The 19,447-nt window shown below is 44.5% G+C and overlaps 1 pseudogene; it reads right to left on the bottom strand.

The window, feature by feature from the left end:
* The window catches only part of LOC120941314, a 258,756-nt pseudogene that overhangs the window by 27,177 nt on the left and 212,132 nt on the right, over positions 1-19,447 (bottom strand).

Here is a 19,447-nt window from a genome sequence, read left to right as displayed (position 1 = left end):
GAGGTCGACCTTAGTAGATTGGCTAATGTTAGGGGGTCACAATCCACTGACTCTAATGTCACCCACAGTGGTATTTCTCACGCTATGTGGTATTTGGGTAGTTGAGCCAGATGTGCGGCTTAATAATATTTGGTGAAGTTAAGAAGGCCTATGCCACCGTAGGGTTTAGAGAGGTAAAGGATGTTTCTCTCTCTTGAGACCTCCTAGCTGTTGAGGAAGAAACCCGCAGACCAGATACACTCTAGACAGAAGACGCTTGCTATTTTCAATATTCTTTATTTCATCCCCTCCTCCCCCTATTCCCCCTCCATTACCCCCCCCCCCCCCAACCCACACTATGCAGTTTTTTTGAGCAAAACATGCCACTGGTTGTATTTGTTACATGCTATACTGTTATAATTGCAATATGCCCTTTTTATGATATGGAATTCTGCCTTATTTTGCTTCTCTGTCTCATTTCATATAGCATCAATATACCATTAAACAAATATTTCTTGATTTCCAACAATGCTTGTAATATTGTGTTTCAATGTCTCCACGTCTGGTTGTACGCATTTTTTGTTCTCATTTCTCAATAAACTTTTATGGAACTAAAGGATGTTTGATGAGGTCTGGTACTGCCCCAGATGTAGTTGAGCACACATCACTACAGGAATCCATACAAAAAGTTGATGGTACTGGATTTGGTGAAACACAAAAGAAATAAATTATTTTCGGCAATATTGCCATTTTGGTGACAGTGATGCTGTCTATCCACGCCAGGGGCAGTACGGACCATGAGGACATAAGAATATTTAAATGATTCAACATTGCTGGATAGTTAGTTGACTATAGTGCTTCAGGTTCTGCCGTTGATTCCCAGATAGGGAATGTATTGAGGTGACCATGATCCCCAACATTTGTCAAACACTGCCATATCCATTTTGGGTGAGCTGACCCTTTAAGAAAATAGTAAAGCTGAATTATTATCAATGGATAAAGTTGCTAAGTAGAACTTACTTCACATCTGGTCGGTGGATGAAGACTTTCTGGTCCTCCGTACTGTCCACTAGCGTCAGTCTGGAGACCTCTATGGGGTGCTGCAAGTCCTCATTTTCAGGGTTGGTCATGAACATCACATTGGCCTCTCCAGAGCACACATTTTTGTAACTCACAAATATTGAATCTGAAAATGAAACAACGTTCTTAATAAATGTTTGGCAGTAAAAGACATAAAATACACAAGATATATACAGTACATGACAGAAAATACCGTAGTTAAAAGAACGCTAAAAAGGGCTCCAGAAAAGTATCTACATAATCAAGTTACTTCAATTATGCATTCATTAAAGAGACCCTGTGACGGGGAAATAACTCTGAACTGCTTCAGGTATAGTGTTGGCTGAATGCCACTAAACCCCCCTTCCCCACATTCCTAATGGTCAATCACTATGATGGGAAAAATAAAATAAAGGTCTGGTGTGACCCCTCTAATCACTATGATGGGCAGCCCTACTGGCCAATAGGAATGGGCTGCTGTAGGTACCAGGTTTTCCTGGTTCACACCAATGCATTCTTCATTGTCAATGGCAGCCTTGTTGCCTCCTGTATCGTGCCAATGTAGAACAGGTACCTTCATCAAAGACACATCACAGTGGCATAGATGGGAACAGGCATCATTGAAATCCATGTTATTTCCAGCCATAAGGGAGTTATTTAGTAAATTAGCTAGCAGAAATACCTGAATCTGTACTTATATAAGCTTCCCTAAGTGCTGCCCAGCAGCACTTTGTTTGAGGAAGGAAGGGTCAGAACTCAATGTCAATCAGAGCTCTTCTAGCTTGCATAGGGATGCTACTTGTTTTAGTATACAGTAAGAAGGATGGATGGAGGGTGGAAAATTTGACAAAGGAAGCTCAATTTCATCAGAAATTTTTTCACAGTCATCCCTCAGACAGTTGAGCACCAGTACTATTGAACTGTGGACACGGCAGATGCTTCCTGCTATATGAGTAAGGCATAAAATATACATGGAGCATATACTGAGACTGTAGATTGATCTATTAACCACGTGACAACTGGGCACTTAAACCCACTTAATAACCAGACCAATTTTCAGCTTTCGGTGCTCTCACATTTTGAATGACAATAACTCATACAACACTGTAACCAAATGAAATTTTTGTCCTTTTTTTCCACAAATAGAGCTTTCTTTTGGTGGTATTTGATCACCTCTGCGTTTTTTTTTTTTTCGCTATAAATGAAAAAAGAACGAAAATTTTGTAAAAAAAATGAATTTTTCTTCATTTCTATTATAAAATTTTGCAAAAAATGAATTTTTCTTCATAAATTTGGCCTAAAATGTATACTGCTACATATCTTTGGTTAAAAAAAAAAATTGGATATTATTTAGTCTGGGTGAAAGTTATAAGGTCTACACGCTATGGTACCAATTACTGAAAATTGATCAATTTGATCACATCTGATGTACTGACAGCCTCTCTCATTTCTTGAGACCCTAACATGCCAGAAAAGTACAAATACCCCCTAAATGACCCCTTTTTGGAAATAAGACATTCCAAGGTATTTAGAAAGAGGCATGGTGAGTTTTTTGAAGTTGTCATTTTTTCCCACAATTCTTTGCAAAATCAAGGTATTTTTTATTTTTATTTTTTTCCCACAAAAGTTTCATATTAGCAGGTTATTTCTCACACACAGCATATGCATACCACAAATTACACCCCAAAACACATTCTGCTATTCCTCCCGAGTATGGCGATACCACATGTGTGAGACTTTTACACAGCGTGGCCACATACAGAGGCCCGACATGCAGGGAGCACCATCAGGCGTTCTGGATCACCCAGACCAGTTATGACATTTCTCTCCTACATGTAAAAATCATCATTTATTTGCTAGAAAATTACATAGAACCCCAAAACATTATATATGCTTTTTTAGCAAAGACCCTAGAGAATACAATGGTGGTCGTTGCTACTTTTTATCGCGCATGGTATTTGCACAGCAATTTTTCGAACGCATTTTTTTGGGAAATAAAACAGTTTTGTGCTTTTTAAAAAAAAAACATTAAAGTTAGCCCAATGTTTTTGCATAATATGAAAGATGAAGTTACGCCGAGTAAATAGATACCCAACATGTCACCCTTCAATATTGCACACGCTTGTGGAATGGCGCCAAACTTTGCTACTTAAAAATCCCCATAGGTGACGTTTTAAATGTTTTTACTGGTTACATGTTTTTAGTTACAGAGGAGGTCTGGGGCCAAAATGATTGCTCTCGCTCTAACGTTCGCAGCGATACCCCACATGTGTGGTTTGAACACCGTTTTCATATGTGGGCGGGACTTACGTACACATTCGCTTCTGTATACGAGCATGTGGGAACAGGGGCGCTTTAAATATTTATTTTTTATTTTTATTGTTCATTTTACTTTATTTATTTTAGTTTGACATGTTTTTCCCCAAAAATAAATGTTTTGATCACTTTTATTCCAATTACAAGGAATGGAAACATCCCTTGTAATAGGAATATAGCATGACAGGTCCTCTTTACAGTGAGATATGGGGTCAATAAGACCCCACATCTCACCTCTAGGCTGGGAAGCCTGAAAAAAAACAAGAAAAAAAACGATCCTGGCTTCGATCGCAGCGGTGAGTCAGAAGAAGCACCGGAGGGCGAAGGGAGTGGGGACGTCCCTTTTTGCCTCCCGTAAGAACGATCAAGAGGCGGAACAGCCGCCATGATCGTTCTTATGGTGTAGAGAATCGCCGGCTGAAAAAATGATATCTGAATGATGCCTGTAGCTGCAGGCATCATTTAGATATCCCTGCACAAAGTCAAGGACCTCATATGACGTGGGCAGGAAGTGGTTAAAACAAATTTTTTTCCCCAGAGTATTTTCTGGGTATTGCAGAGTATTGGCCGGGGTATTGCAAAGTATTGGCCGGGGTATTGCAAAGTATTGGTGCGGGGGTATTGCAGAGTATTGGTGCGGGGGTATTGCAGAGTATGGTGCGGGGGTATTGCAGAGTATTGGTGCGGGGGTATTGCAGAGTATTGTGTGGGGGGTATTGCAGAGTATTGTGTGGGGGGTATTGCAGAGTATTGTGTGGGGGGTATTGCAGAGTATTGTGTGGGGGGTATTGCAGAGTATGGTGCGGGGGGTATTGCAGAGTATTGTGCGGGGGGTATTGCAGAGTATTGTGCGGGGGGTATTGCAGAGTATTGTGCGGGGGGTATTGCAGAGTATTGTGCGGGGGGTACTGCAGAGTATTGCGCGGGGGGTATTGCAGAGTATTGTGTGGGGGGTATTGCAGAGTATTGTGTGGGGGGTATTGCAGAGTATTGTGCGGGGGTATTGCAGAGTATTGTGCGGGGGGTATTGCAGAGTATTGTGCGGGGGGTACTGCAGAGTATTGTGCGGGGGGTACTGCAGAGTATTGCGTGGGGGGTATTGCAGAGTATTGTGTGGGGGGTATTGCAGAGTATTGTGGGGGGGGTATTGCAGAGTATTGTGTGGGGGGTATTGCAGAGTATGGTGCGGGGGGTATTGCAGAGTATTGTGCGGGGGGTATTGCAGAGTATTGTGCGGGGGGTATTGTAGAGTATTGTGCGGGGGGTACTGCAGAGTATTGCGCGGGGGGTATTGCAGAGTATTGTGCGGGGGTACTGCAGAGTATTGCGCAAGGGGTACTGCAGAGTACTGGCAGGGGGTACTGCAGAGTATTGCGCGGGGGTATTGCAGAGTATTGCGCGGGGGTATTGCAGAGTATTGCGCGGGGGTATTGCAGAGTATCGCGCAAGGGGTACTGCAGAGTATTGCGCGGGGGTATTGCAGAGTATTGCGCGGGGGTTTTGCAGAGTATTGGTGCGGGGGTATTGCAGTGTATTGTGTGGGGGGTATTGCAGAGTATTGTGCGGGGGTATTGCAGAGTATTGAGCGGGGGTATTGCAGAGTATTGAGCGGGGGTATTGCAGTGTATTGCGTGGGGTTTTTGCAGAGTATTGCGCAGGGTTTTTGCAGAGTATTGCGCTGGGGGTATTGCAGATTATTGCGCAGGGGGTATTGCAGAGTAATTGCGCAGGGAAGGCAGAGCATTGCAGAGTATTGCGCAGGGAAGGCAGAGTATTGCAGGGGTTAATGCAGGGATGGCTGAGCAGGGATGGATGGATCTGTGACTGCAATAGTCACAGATCCATCCCACACTGCTGCTGCCATCCGCGCTCTCCTCTCACACTGTACCGATCGGTACAGCGAGAGGAGGGAGGAACCGGCGTCATCAAATGACGCCGGTTTGTTTACCTGTGATCGCGCCGTCATTGGACGGCGCGATCACATGGTAAAAGACCGCTGTTGTCGGTCAGTTACCGAGATCTGTGTAGCGCCGGGTCTCATAGACCCGGCGTGCACAGAATTTTCTGTGTGCGCGCCCGAGGCGGCGCGCATTACTGCTTCTGCTGGGCGCCGTTTCAGAACGGCGACCCCCAGTTAAGCAACCACCTTGCCGCCGTTTTTGGACGACGGCTGGTGGTTAACTGGTTAAAGGCAAATAGACATTTTATATTACAAGGGAAGTTGCACCTTGAAAATTAATTTTCCTAAGCTTAGTGAATGTGGTGACATTTTACTGTGCAAAGAATACCCAATCATGTGCAAGGAAGAGAAATACAATGCATTTTTGCATGCGCATGATTGGATGAAGGAAGTCATCAGCGCTTCACTTCATTCAATATGATCTGGAACAAATTCCCTTGCAAAGTTCAACTTCCCTTGTAAAGTGAACAGCCTGTTTGACTTTAGTAAATCAACCCCTGTGTGATTGAGCTTACGATTTAAGCCTAAATTATAAACAACATGCATTGTTATGCAGTTATGAAAATATAAGGTCCAATAATTGATTACCTTCCACGGTCATTAGTCCACTAATTGCATTGTAGCTCATTAATCCTGCCATCGGGTGCCCTGGGGCCAAGTTATGACCAGAGGCAAAGGTTGGCCAGCAGATTCCACTTCTGCCTCCTGTTGGAGAAAATACAATACATATCACACCTTGTATCTTTACACTTACACAATAAAGGAAGATTTCTGAGAAAGATGCAAATTCCTACAATAGATTGTACTATACCATGTAGCAACTTTTTTTGATTGACATCAGCTGTAAGTATAGATATGACCTGTAGCATCAACTGCTGGTAAAATATTATGTTTACACAATTTTTCTCTTGCAATTGCTCTGGATGTAATCCATGATTGCTGATTGGTCATACTTTACTTTCTGTCAATAATTGTCCACATAATGGACATAGGAGAAAACACGTTGTGTTCCCCAAGTATAAGCAAAAGGCAAAACATCTTTACATCTCACCCCTGAGCCCAGAAAATCTAAGTTATACCAATAAAGTGATTTGAAAGACTAAACATTTTTTACCTTAATGCATTTCCTGTATTAAGGTAAAACATTTCCAATAATTCAACATTGCTTGTCTTCTTTCCCTCTCTCTCACAGGCACAGGGGCAGCAGTGGGAGCCATTGCTGCTGTCAATCAAATCCTGTAAGGAGGGAGCGAGAGGTGGGGCAGCACCATGCTGTGTCTGTCTATGGATGCACAGAGTCTGGCTTGGGAGCACCTTCCTATCTTAACCACTTAAGACCCGGACCATTATGCAGGTTAAGAACCTTGCCCCTTTTTGCGATTCGGCACTGCGTTGCTTTAACTGACAATTGCGTAGTCATGCGACGTGGCTCCCAAACAAAATTGGCGTCCTTTCTTTCCCACAAATATAGCTTTTTTTGGTGGTATTTGATCACCTCTGCAGTTTTTATTTTTTGCACTATAAACAAAAATAGTGCGACAATTTTGAAAAAAAATACAATATTTTTTACTTTTTGCTATTATAAATATCCCCAAGTTAGTTTTGTCCTCAGTTTAGGCCGATACGTATTCTTCTACCTATTTTTGGTAAAAAATCGCAATAAGCATTTATCGATTGGTTTGCGCAAAATGTGTAGCTTTTACAAAATAGGGGATCGTTTTATGACATTTTTTATTATTTTTTTTTACTACTAAGGGCGGCGATCAGCGATTTTTTTCGTGACTGCGACATAATGGCGAACACATCGGACACTTTTGACACATTTTTGGGACCATTGTCATTTTCACAGCGAAAAGTGCTATAAAAATACACTGACTACTGTGAAAATGACAATGGCAGTGAAGGGGTTAACCACTAGGGGGCGCTGTAGGGGTTAAGTGTGACCTCATGTGTGTGTTAAAGGGGGACAGGGCTGGACACGTGACATCAGTAATCGTCGTTCCCTATATCAGGGAACAGACGCTCACTGACACTGCCACAGAGAAGAACGGGGAAGGTTTGTTTACACTCACCTCTCCCCGTTCTTCAGCTTCTGTGACCCGATTGCGGGACACCGGCGGCGATCGATCGGGTCCGCGGGTCCCGCGGGCGCGGTCACGGAACTTCAGACCCACGGCTGGGCTCTTAAGGGGGGCGTATATATACGTCCATGTGCCCAGCCGTGCCATTCTGCCGACGTATATATTGTCGTACAGCGGTCCTTAAGTGGTTAAAAGCAAAGAGCAATGGCAGGAGATAAGTATAACATGTTTGTTATTTTAATACATTTAAAAAAAAAAAAACTTTACAACCTTTTAATGAAGTCACAAGGAGGAGGAATTTGGGAAGCAACCAATCAATTGCAATTGGTTTATATGGGTGTAAAATTCCAGGGTAATCCACAATCACTCATCGCAGACTGTGCTGACAACATTTCTGACAACATTTGTGTGACCGTGTGTGTGCAAGACAAGTTTAAGCCAACATCCGTCTAAAAAAAAAATCCACGGTTTTGTTGTCGGAATGTCCGAACGTTGTCATAACAGTTTCTTTGTCACGACGCAGACTGAGCTATGCCTCTTTAACATACAGTGCAAGAGGGCGGTTTCAACATTTGTAACCCTTTGTTAGGAGAGACAGTGCTCAAATCTAGTTTACGGCTGATAATGAAGAACTGTGAACAAAGTACAGTACATGCAGGGTTCATTCTGTCAAACTTTACTTCACAAACCCCTCCTAAACATTACCATAGCAGGGAGAGCTTGTCATGATTTTAAAGCAAGTAAAAAGTACTTTGAAAGGGTAACCAGGAGGATTTTTTTGCGTTATGCTATGTTAAAGGGAACATGTAATAAATATACACGCTCTAGCCGGTGTCTCGGGTTCTGATTAAATGGATTGATAGCAGTACAGCCATTGGCTCCTGCTACTGTAAATTAAATCCAATGACGTGGGATCGTCGGGGGGTGGAGCTGAGTCCTGCTGTCTGTGTCAATGGACGCAGCAGCAGGACACGGGAGCGCGCCTGCACATGTGCCCAGATGGAGAGCGCTTCTCCGACGGGGCACTCAAGAAGAGGAGGAGCCAGGAGCACCGCTGAGGGACCCCAGAAGAGAAGGATCGGGGCCACCCTGTGCAAAACCAACTGCACAGAACAGGTAAAGATGACATGTTTTTGTTTGTTTTTTAAATGAAGGTTTAGCTATCCTTTAAAGGATAAGTTCACCTTTCCAAAAAAAAAATGCACATTTTTTTGCAGGTAAAAAATAATGTGCATTCACTAATTATTTTTTAGGAGCTTTGTAAAGCATTGCACCCATGATCAGCAGATCATGGGTGCAATGTCAGACTCCTGCAGGCTGTCAGTCTGCCCATGAATCCAATTAAGGAAGGCCGTTATCTCAGTCCAGGAAGCTCAATGGACTGCAAGGATGCTCACAGTTTATTGAGAACTACAAGCCATCAGCAGCAATGTAGGTATTCATTCACAGAACTCTGTTGAATGAATGACACATTTTTTAAATTGTGACAGCGGATGCAGGGAAAAGATCCCCAGCCCTCTGTCTTGGTGGGGATCGGGGGGAGAGAACGCAAATAAGAAAAAGCCTGACAGAGGTTTTAACAATTCCCCATTTCTCTTATCGTCCATGGACGGACACAGCTCCTTAAATCTTGACAAGTGGGTTATGTTCCCTGTTTACAGGAGAGGACTAGGCAGAAACATGTTAAATAGTTAAATACATGTTACATTAACAGAGTTGAACAGCCCCGCCCAGGGGGCGGTCCCTCCAGACATAACCCTCCTCACTGCAGCTTGCAGCCCCAGTTTCGTTCTGCCTAGCAAAGGAGAAGGACGTATGGCTCCCTTTGGGCCCAGCGCCCTGAGGAGAAATTTTATTTTATTTTACTTTACTTTTTCTTGAAGAATCTTCTTTCAACTGTTGGCTGAGAGACAGGCTGGATATTATAGATCCTTGTAGTCTACTCAGTCCGACCAGCAAGCGTGGGCACACCTTTGCAAAGAGGCTTGGTCTGCCACGCCATACCTCATGACTCCTGAGGTGGCCGGTGAGCTTTGCTCCGAGGTCCACATATGACTGAGCTGTGGTGTTGCCTCAATCACAGTGGACCGGGCCGACAGCTACCTCCATTGCGGTTGTAGGTCTGTCAGGAATGCGTCAGCGAGTCCTCGCTCGGACGGGTAAGTACAGTCCCTCCTGCTTCGGTGGGTTGGTACAGCTGGGCATTCCTGGGGTTCGGGGGTCCCTTCCCCTTACTTCCCTGCTCCTTTCCCTTGCTGCATTGCTAACATTGCCGCTGTCAGGGGGGAGGGGGCCTTCCTGAGGGGACTGTTATCTGGCCTGTGTTTTTTCTTTTTTGTATTGGGCTTTCCTGTGAGGTAAAAAGCCCTGTGATGAGCACAGATGTTTATGATTATACTTCAGCAGACGCTGACTGATTGGTGACACCTGTAATGGTTTTGCTTTTTATGCTGTATCTGTGTCTTATCCTTAAATAAAACAGCCCTATGAGGCTTTTCCTGTTTAAACACAGGTCCCTGCAAAAGTTACCTCACGGTTCTTTTCCTCACAGGCAGCGCTGTGCAGTCTCCTCCTGAGGGAGTCCCCTGGTTACCCCTGGTCAGCGCAGCAAGTGGGTGAGAGGCCCTGAATAGGGCTCTAGGAGCCTTTGTCTATTTGTATGGACAGGTGTGCATATTATAATACACACTATATGTAAATATTGGAGTCAGTATCTGGGTCCTTCCCCACATGCTGGTGGTGGCAGCAGGTGTTAGCACCTGTGATTCCCACAGAGTTTTTATTGTTAGTCCTGGACACAGTTTGTGCCAGGGTGGGGGTGGCCTGCGGGCGGGTGGTAAAAGAGTGCCCCCTTCCCCCGCTATCCCCTGGGGAATGCTCTGTTATGGAGCCATGGACTAGGTACCTAGTTAAAAAAAAAAAAAAAAAAGGCAGAATAAGGCATTTATGGGTGCGCTTTTTACTGCTGCAAGGGACTCTCCTAAGCTGCATAGTGCAGCTGGGTTTCCGCTGAGGGCTCGGTCTTTTTTGGATCACACAAATCAGACCGCTGTATAGGTTTTTTCCTTCTGTGCCCTTCTTTGATAATTTCTGAGATGCGGAATGAGAAAAGCCACTGAGGGCTTTTGTAGTCCCTCACCGCCGGGCGGGAACCCCTACTTGTATGGATCTGACTGATAGAAGATCCGAAGTACTGACCCGTTCCATGTTTACCATGCTGGGGTCTGGCTTGCGGCCTATTGTGGCCACTACACTGGGGTCTCAGTGGTCGCTGGCGCTATTTTTTGGGAGATTTTTCAATTACATTGAAAACTCCCATTGGCGCCCATTTTGTCGTAGCCACGCTATGGCGCAGCTTACATTGTGCTGGCCTTTTTCCTGTGGCCGCGTTCTGAACGCTCGGCGGCCATCTTGGAGTAGTCCTGACCCCTAGTGCTGTATACAACTCACAGAGTGAGCATTTTGCACCAGACAGTGGAGGAGCACCGACTCTCTCCTGAGGTTATTAGCCTAGCGGACCAGCTGGTCCAGGGCCTCATATAGGTCTGTGATGCTTCATTGAATGCTGCGCCCTTGTTATCCAGGGCGTCTGTTTCAGAATGGTTTTATGCACACGGTGGTGTAGTGCTTAACTCCATTACTTGGCAGCAAAAGAGTCATTGGTTCGAATCTGCACACTGACGCCAATCTGCACACTGACGCCAATCTGCCTGGAGCTTGCATTGTCGCTCCCTGTGTCTGTGTGGGTTTCCTCCGGGTACTCCGGTTTCCTCCAAAGACATGTGTGCATACACCTACATAATATACATACACACTATGTGTGTGTATTATTTAGGGGCAACCCTCCCAGGGCGTCAAAGGCCCAGCTGGGGGACTAATCTGTCCCTGGGTGCATAAGCCGATCACGCCGGCACCCAAATCCTGCCAATGTATATAGCCTTCCCTCCCTGTCTCTAGGTGGGAGGGGCGGCTTGCAGGTTCACAATTCAGTGAAACCTCCCTGCTCTCCGACTAGTGGGTCTGCGAGGTGGTCTCTTCGGAGTACTAGATAGGGTTTCCTCCTATCCACAGAACAAAGTTCTGTCCTTGTGTCTTCCCCTCCCGGCACGTCGGTCTGCCTTGGGCAGTGTGGGATTTGCTAAGCTGCAAGGTAATTTTACCTTTCCTGCAGGACGAGAGTAGCTGCGCTTCATCCGGGGGATGTCCTGACGTCCTCGGACATCAGGGACGCATACATGCATGTCCCGTTTTGCACATGTCACAGTGTTTTTTTCTGTGCTTCGTGATGAGAGAAGGGTCTCTGTCAGCCTGTGGCCCTCCCTTTTGATCTGGCGTCAGCACCATGGGTTTTCAGCTAGGAGCTCGCACTTATTTGAATTTTGTTGGGACAGCGAGGCTTTGCCTCATTGGCTACTTTGACGACTTTCTTCTGAGAGCAGCTTCTGTCTCCGACCTAGTGGATGGGTTATTCCCATTCAGACCCTCCGAAGATTCGGGTGGATGTTAAACGTTTAGGCCAGAAAGTGTAGCTCAGTGGCAGCAAGCCTGCCCTACATGTGTGCGACCCAGGGTTCAAATTATGGGCATGCTAGGTTCCGACTCAGCGTTGGAGTATCTAGTGTTGATCCAGACTCCTCAGTGGCAAAGGTCCTTCTTCCCCTGGAGAAATTGCAGACTCTTCAGTCTGCGGAGAAGGTATTGGCATCACGCAATCGGTCTTCTCTCCGGGCGCCTGCTGGTTCAGGGTCTGTGGGTAGCCTCCTTCAAGGTGGTACTGTATGCCCAGTTCCACACCCTGGTTTTCCAGTGGAACTACTGTCCAGGTGGTAAAAATCTCTTGTCTCTGAAATCATTAGATTCCTGTGCGCCACCTAGTCAGAGTCTCTCTGAGTTGGTGACAGAGATTCCCGACTCTTCGGTCCGGGAAGTTGTTCCTTCCTTCCAGTGGTCGGTGTTTACGACGAATGCCAGCTCACGGGTTGTGAACCTGGAGGTTCACAAAACTGGGGGGTCCAGTCGGCCCTGAGTCGCTGGACTTGCGGGACCTATGACCACACCTCCTTGAATGTGTCTGGTCTCGGTAGCTACCCAGGGTCGGGCCTGGCTAGTGCCTGGTGGAAGACCGCCTGGGAATACCAGGTGCTGTCTACTGTTCATTGTCCTACTATTTTAGGCGATCAGGCTATGCTTCTCCTTGTGGTCGACCAATCTGGTTTCAGCCGGACAACGCCACGGCCGTGGCTTCAGTCTACCATCAGGTATGCCGGCAGGCAGACTACTGGAGTCGCCAGATGCTGGACCAGGGCGACTGGTCTTTGTGCTTGGGGTGTTTCGGCTCCCTTGCAGGAGGTGAACCTCACATGGCATGGATCTCCTGGCAGCTTGTCTCCGCCGCAAGGGTGTCAGTTAGTGGCCAGGTCTAGTGATCTTGTACAGACGCGTCAGTCGCGCTGGTGGCCCTGTGTTGTCTGTATCGGTGATTTTTTGCCATTCCTCCATGGTAGTTGCTTCCTCGGCCGCTCCACAGAGTGGATGCTGAGGAGATCCCGATGATTCTAATCGCTCCAGATTAATCTCGGCGTCCTTGGTACGCTGATATCGGGCGCCTGGTAGCGGAGGCACCCTGGCGATTGCCAGGGCAGGAGGTTCCTGTCTCAAGGTCCCATACTTCCTCCTGTTGTACAGTCACTGACTTGCTTAACATGGTTATTGGAAGCCAGACTTTAGGTGACCAGGGTCTGTCTGACTCGGTCATCTCAACAGGGCACCGTAGTCTTCTTCCGGAGGATCTACCGTCGCACCTCTTGGTGCGAAGGGATGGAGTGACGTCCACGGGCGTACTTTCAATGTCCAGAGTCCTGCTGTTTTTAAAGCTTGGATTGGATCTAAAAATTGCTTAAAGCACCGTTTGGGGGCAGATTTCAGCCTTGGCTGTGTTCTTTTAGTGGCCTTTTTGCGGCCCGTTCCCTGGTGGGTCCCCTTTTTTTGTGTGCAAGGGGTTTGTCATATACTTTCCCCTCTTGGCCCATCTCTTCCCCCATGAGTTTTGACTCTGGTGCTCTCGGTTCTTCAGGAACCTTCCTTTTGGAAACATCAGAGAGATTTTCTCTTGACACTATCTCAGAAGGTGGCCCCTTTAGTGGCCTTTACCTCTGTTAGAGGGGTTTCTGAGTTGGCGGTCTTGTCTTGCAAGCCGCCATGCTTGATCCCCCATAAGGATTAGGTGATGGTGCGCCCGCGACCTTCCCTTCTTCCGAAGGAGGTTTCGGCCTTTCATACTTTAGGCGTGGTACGCGCTTTGCGGGTATACCAGCCTACTACGGCTCCATTTCGGAGCTTCTGACTCTCTTTTGTGTCGGTGTCTGGTCCACAAAAGGGCCTGGCGGTCTCGTCGACCACCATTTCTCGGTGGATCGGGCAGGCCGTCATACAGGCCTATGCTCCTAAGGGCGGGCCCCCCTTTCCGGTCACGGCACTTTCGACCAGGGCAATTGGTGCTTCCTGGGTTTTTTTTTTTTTTTTTTTTTTTTTTTTTTTCGACATCATGCGTCGGTCTCACAGGTGTGCGAGGCGGCGATTTGCTCGTCCGTTCACGCTTTTTCCAGAACTTACATGGTTGCTGTGAGTGCATCTTATGATGTTTTTTTCAGCCGCTAGTTTTTGCCGGCGGCTGTTTAAAGTTGCACCTCCTCCGTTGAGGAGCTCTGCTTGTTTTGGGGTGAAGTTAAAATTGTTTTTACTGATATATTTCCCACCCCTCGTTTTTTGACACTGCTTGGGGACGTCCCACTTGTCAAGATTTAAGGAGCTGTGTCCGTCCATGGACGATAAGAGAAAATAGGATTTTTTGTACTCACCGTAAAATCCTTTTCTCTGAAGTCCATGGACGGACACAGCTCCCACCCCTCCTTTTTAGGTTTGTACTGCTTGTTACGAACTGAGGCTGCAAGCTGCAGTGAGGAGGGTTATGTCTGGAGGGACCGCCCCCTGGGCGGGGCTGTTCAACTCTGTTAATGTAACATGTATTTAACTATTTAACATGTTTCTGCCTAGTCCTCTCCTGTAAACAGGGAACATAACCCACTTGTCAAGATTTAAGGAGCTGTGTCCGTCCATGGACTTCAGAGAAAAGGATTTTACGGTGAGTACAAAAAATCCTATTTTTTTCCATAATGAAAAAGTTTTGGCTTCAGATATACTTTAATACCCACTTATTTCAAGTATAACTAAAAGGCAAACAGTTTTGTTTTGGACACTGTGAAGAGGGATTAGAATACCTGTCAGGTTTTTATTGCTGCCTGTGCCCCTTTTAGGGAAATACACCCTCTTTATTTTTTCGTGTTATCATCGAAAGTAAGTAAAACAAAAACCCAAATTTTGTATTGTCCCCAGAAAAGTTTTAGAGGGGAAATCTTCCAATAGAGACTCTAGATTCAGACAACCATGATGACAACCGGGAATTCCCTCAGTTTGGTGAAATTTCCTTGCACTTCCTGTTTTGGCTATGGGACAGGAAGTAAAGAGAAATCTTCCCACAGATGGCAAAAAAGAAACTGACAGGGGGTATCACCCTTCCTTATTCTTTCCAAAAAAAAAGGACGGCTTTGTTCCTCTGAATAAAATATGTCAGGTTGACCCAAAATGTTTCATTATTTTTATATCGTTGTTAATGTAGAGTTTACCTGTCAGAGGTCTGTGACTGCGATGCTGGTCAGAAAGTTTGATGTTGGGGTCACTGTCTGTGAGAATATCGGAGCAATCAAAGTTGGGACTGCTTCCAACAAGCAGCGAATTCTGTAAAATAGACAGAAGAGCTTATTGTAAAAGGACATTAGGAAGCCAATAAACACAACTAGGTGGTTTAAAGTGGAGGTTCACCCAAAAAACAAGTATATAACATTACATTCTGTATACCTCAAACATGTACAGTATGCTGTTTGTTTGTTTTTTGGGGGTGTACATACGGTATTATCGCTATTTTTCACCTGGCTTCCGGGTACTAGCTCCTGCGGGAGTAGGCGTTCCTATGAAGTGGCACAATGTCCTCTGGGACTTTGCCCAGATGATTTATGTGCCTGACAAAAACTTCCCCCCGGCGGATAAGGCGCGTCACGAGTTTCCATAACTAGCCGAACTGCGAGTCGGCTCTATTCGGCGCCTGCGCAGTCAGCTCTACACGGCTGTATAGCGCCGTATAGAGCCGACTCGCAGTTTGGCTAGTTTCAGAAACTCGTGATGCTCCTTATCCGCCGGGGGAAAGTTTTTGTCAGGCACGTCAATCATCTGGGCGAAGTCCCAGAGGACATTGCGCCACTGCATAGGAACGCCTACTCCTGCGGGAGCTAGTACCCGGAAGCCAGGTGAAAAATAGCGATAATACCGTATGTACACCCCCAAAAAAAAAAAACAGCATACTGTACATGTTTGAGGTATAGAGAATGTAATGTTATATACTTGTTTTTTGGGTGACCCTCCGCTTTAATAAAACAATAATGTTATTATGATTGGGTATCATAATATTAATAATAAAAATTATAATAATAATAATAATAATATTCATACCTAAAATGTAAACGTTTCAGGATGCCTACTGAACTGAATATATCTAAAGGGCAAGTTAATCTTTTCCAGAAAATAACCTATGTAGTCGAGGGGCCCCAGTATGTGTTAATAAATTGTGCAGCTTTGCAAAATGATTTTTTCATTTTATTGTCATACCTGCAGGCTATTTAGGCCCCTTTGGATGCCTGGCCAAAAACCCTGATTAGCCATCTCCACATACCGATTTTTTGCTAGGACGTGAAAACCATAGGACATTCACCTCCAGCATTACTGGAGTGAAAACAGTTTTCACGTACTAGAAACAAGGCAGTATGTGAGTATTGCTAACTGGGAGTTTTTTTTTTGCCAGACTTCCAAGGGGCCAAAATGGCTTACAGGTATGACAATAAAACTAGTGAGCTACAAAGTTTTTCATTACCTAATGGAGCTCCTTGATTGCATAGGCTATTTTCGGTAAAAGGTGAACTTAGCCTTTAAATTAGCTTATTAACTTAGCGTAAGGTTGACCTGGTTGATAGGTCTTGAAAATACATTCCAATCATGATTAATATGCACAAACACTAAAGGAGATTATAAGGGACTTTTTAAGGTACCAAAAGGTACAGACAGTAAAAGAGTTCCAGGCTCAATTTTTTTTTTTTAAGTTAGCAGCTTCAAATAATGTGCTGACTGACTTTTACTATAAGGACACTTACCTATCCTGGGATCCTGCGACAGAGTTCCAGGCTCAATTTTTTTTATTTTTTTTTAAAGTTAGCAGCTTCAAATAATGTGCTGACTGACTTTTAATATAAGGACACTTATCTGTCCAGGGATCCCGCGATGTCAGCCCCCGAAGCCGATACATTCATCAGCTCGGGTGCAGGCGTCGTCATTGCAACTAACTGAGCATGTACAAGTCGCGCTGCACTTTCTGAATAGCCCTGTCGTCCTCTGGGACACATAGGCCTCGTACACACGATAGGTTAAACAGAGGACAACGGTCTAATAGACCGTTTTCATCGGTCAAAAACTATCGTGTGTGGGCTCCGTAGGTTATTTAACCATCGGTTAAAAAAATGGCAACTTGCTTTAAATTTAACCAATGGATTCCTAACCGATAGGTCAAAAACGATCGTTAGTACGCACGACCATCAGTTAAAAATCCAGGCATGCTCAGAATCAAGTCGACGCATGCTTGGAAGCATTGAACTTCATTTTTTTCAGCACGTCGTTGTGTTTTACGTCACCGCGTTCTGACACGACCGGTTATTTAACCGATGGTGTGTGGGCGCCACATACCATCAGTCAGTTTCATCGGTTAACCTATGACAACGGTCCTTCAGACCATTTTCATCGGATGGACTGGTCGTGTGTACGAGGCTTTAGTGTCCCCATATATATTTAAATAAGAATTTAAGGAAAATATTTAAAGCACATTTTATAGTATTGGATAGAGGTAGTGGTTAAGAAATGGTCATTTTATTGCTGTCTGTGCCATGGGGAATTAGCACCCTATAGGAAAAGGGGTGAACAAAGAAACAAAACTTCAGTATTTTTTTCCTATAGTCACCCATCAGCTGAGTAATTACTGTGTTTTCAAGAAATGAAAGGCAAAAAGTGGTGTCTACTTGAAGGTAGGAAACATATTGGGCATATAACAAAATACATCACAATATGATTTTTGTCTAGAGTTCGAAGAAAATATATTGCAAACAAAAATCTAGTCTGTCTAGTAATCATATTGAAGACTGTTCCTTTACATAAGATTTACAAAATTTATCACCAAGATTCACTCATATTTTTGGAAATGGGCAAAACTTGCATAAATGTTTTGTGAATATTGGGCAAAAACATTGAAAAAGGGACCCCCATGTCTTTTTCATTTAGTGTACTCTGAATTTGAAGTTTTTCTTTTGTGTGTGTGTGTTTGATCATTATTTGTTCACTGTCACTTTAGTTTTTTAGTTTTTCTTTTTACTGTCTGGTTTTTACATTTCTTAAAAAAAAGTTGAAAAAATGAGTAACATGGGGCTGTTTTTTTTAGCACACATGAAGAACAATTGGAGAAAGCTTCTGTAACCTACAGGAGCCAATAAAAGCCAATCGTTCCCCTATAAATCACAAAAACACCTTCATTTCATCTTACCCAACTCTATTGCATTTTGCCAAACTGAATCTACCCCAAAAATTCCCCTGATTTTAAGCATATGAAGACTCAGAATATCGTTCATCCCTATTAGACATGCATCTATTTTTGTATCACATAAATCAATGTAAATTCCAGTATCGGATGACTGACTTTCATACCGTGATCTGAACAGTCTTATTGGAGATAACGTGAGAAACTGAAGGAGGAGTGTAGACTATAGAAAGTATACCCATTCCATTGTCTGCCAGGATCACATCAGAGATCTGCAATGAGGAGACGGTCTACAAAACACAACACAGACATCAAAGTTTAGACCGTGTTTTACAATAACATACAACACACCTACATGTCTGTTTGTCTATAACTTACCTGAGTGTAGATTCCATAATCCCAGCATTTCCATATCAAAAACCCTCTCACACGTGAACACCCTGGAAGGCCATCTGCATTCATGTAGATGCCATATAACCCACCATAAGCTTCATTATTGTACCATGCTGGACTAGGATTAGAGAAACCTGTAACAGAAAAACAGTCAACTGTTTTACCTCTGATGACTGTTTTTTTTAAAAGAAACAACTCCAACAAAAAAGTTTTCTCCCTTACAGGTGTGATCAAGATACTTGCAGGGCCTCACAAACACATTTGTCACCTGCCCATTGAGAGCCACCTGACAGATCCCTTTAGCCAAGTATAATTCCCCATCCCCCCTCCTTCTCAGTCTTCATGTTGCAGGAGTCCATCTTGGATAAGCTCTGGCGTTGGATGGTGTTGGTGCTTACCTTACCCACCAACCTCCTCCAGTGATGGTGTTTCTGCTTAGAAATTCGACTTGGGGAAGTGAAACTCAAATCATATTGATCAAAGTCTTTGTGTTTCTATGTAAAATATACAAATTTAATTCTCACCTGAACAAGGTTCACCATTAATTTGATATGCTGCTCTTTCAAATCCTGCCACTGTATTGTTCTGTAGTACAATGTGACTTCCTTCATTAATCTAAATATGGAAATGATAAAAACAAGATATATTTTTGCAATGTAATTTTTTTTATAATATAATTTACCTCACACACAACGCAGAACAACCTTGATAAAATTTAGGGCTTTTGGGCAGTTGTACCCATACACAAACTTTAAGCACAAATTTTCACTAACAAAGTACATAACATGCAAACACCAAGACACAGATATATAAATAATTACATTTGACGAGGTTCATGGGGGTTGATTAGGCTTTTAACTTTGTAAGGGAATTGTTCCAGGCCCCTTTTACACTGGGGCGGGGGCGACGGTGTCGGTTAAGCGGTGCTTTACTGTAAATTTTACGGCATTATTCGCCCGCTAGAGGGCACTTTTA

The sequence above is a fragment of the Rana temporaria genome, chromosome 5 (genome assembly GCF_905171775.1).
Source record: "Rana temporaria chromosome 5, aRanTem1.1, whole genome shotgun sequence".
NCBI lineage: Eukaryota > Metazoa > Chordata > Amphibia > Anura > Ranidae > Rana > Rana temporaria.
This window is presented reverse-complemented; position numbering and strand designations above follow the sequence as displayed.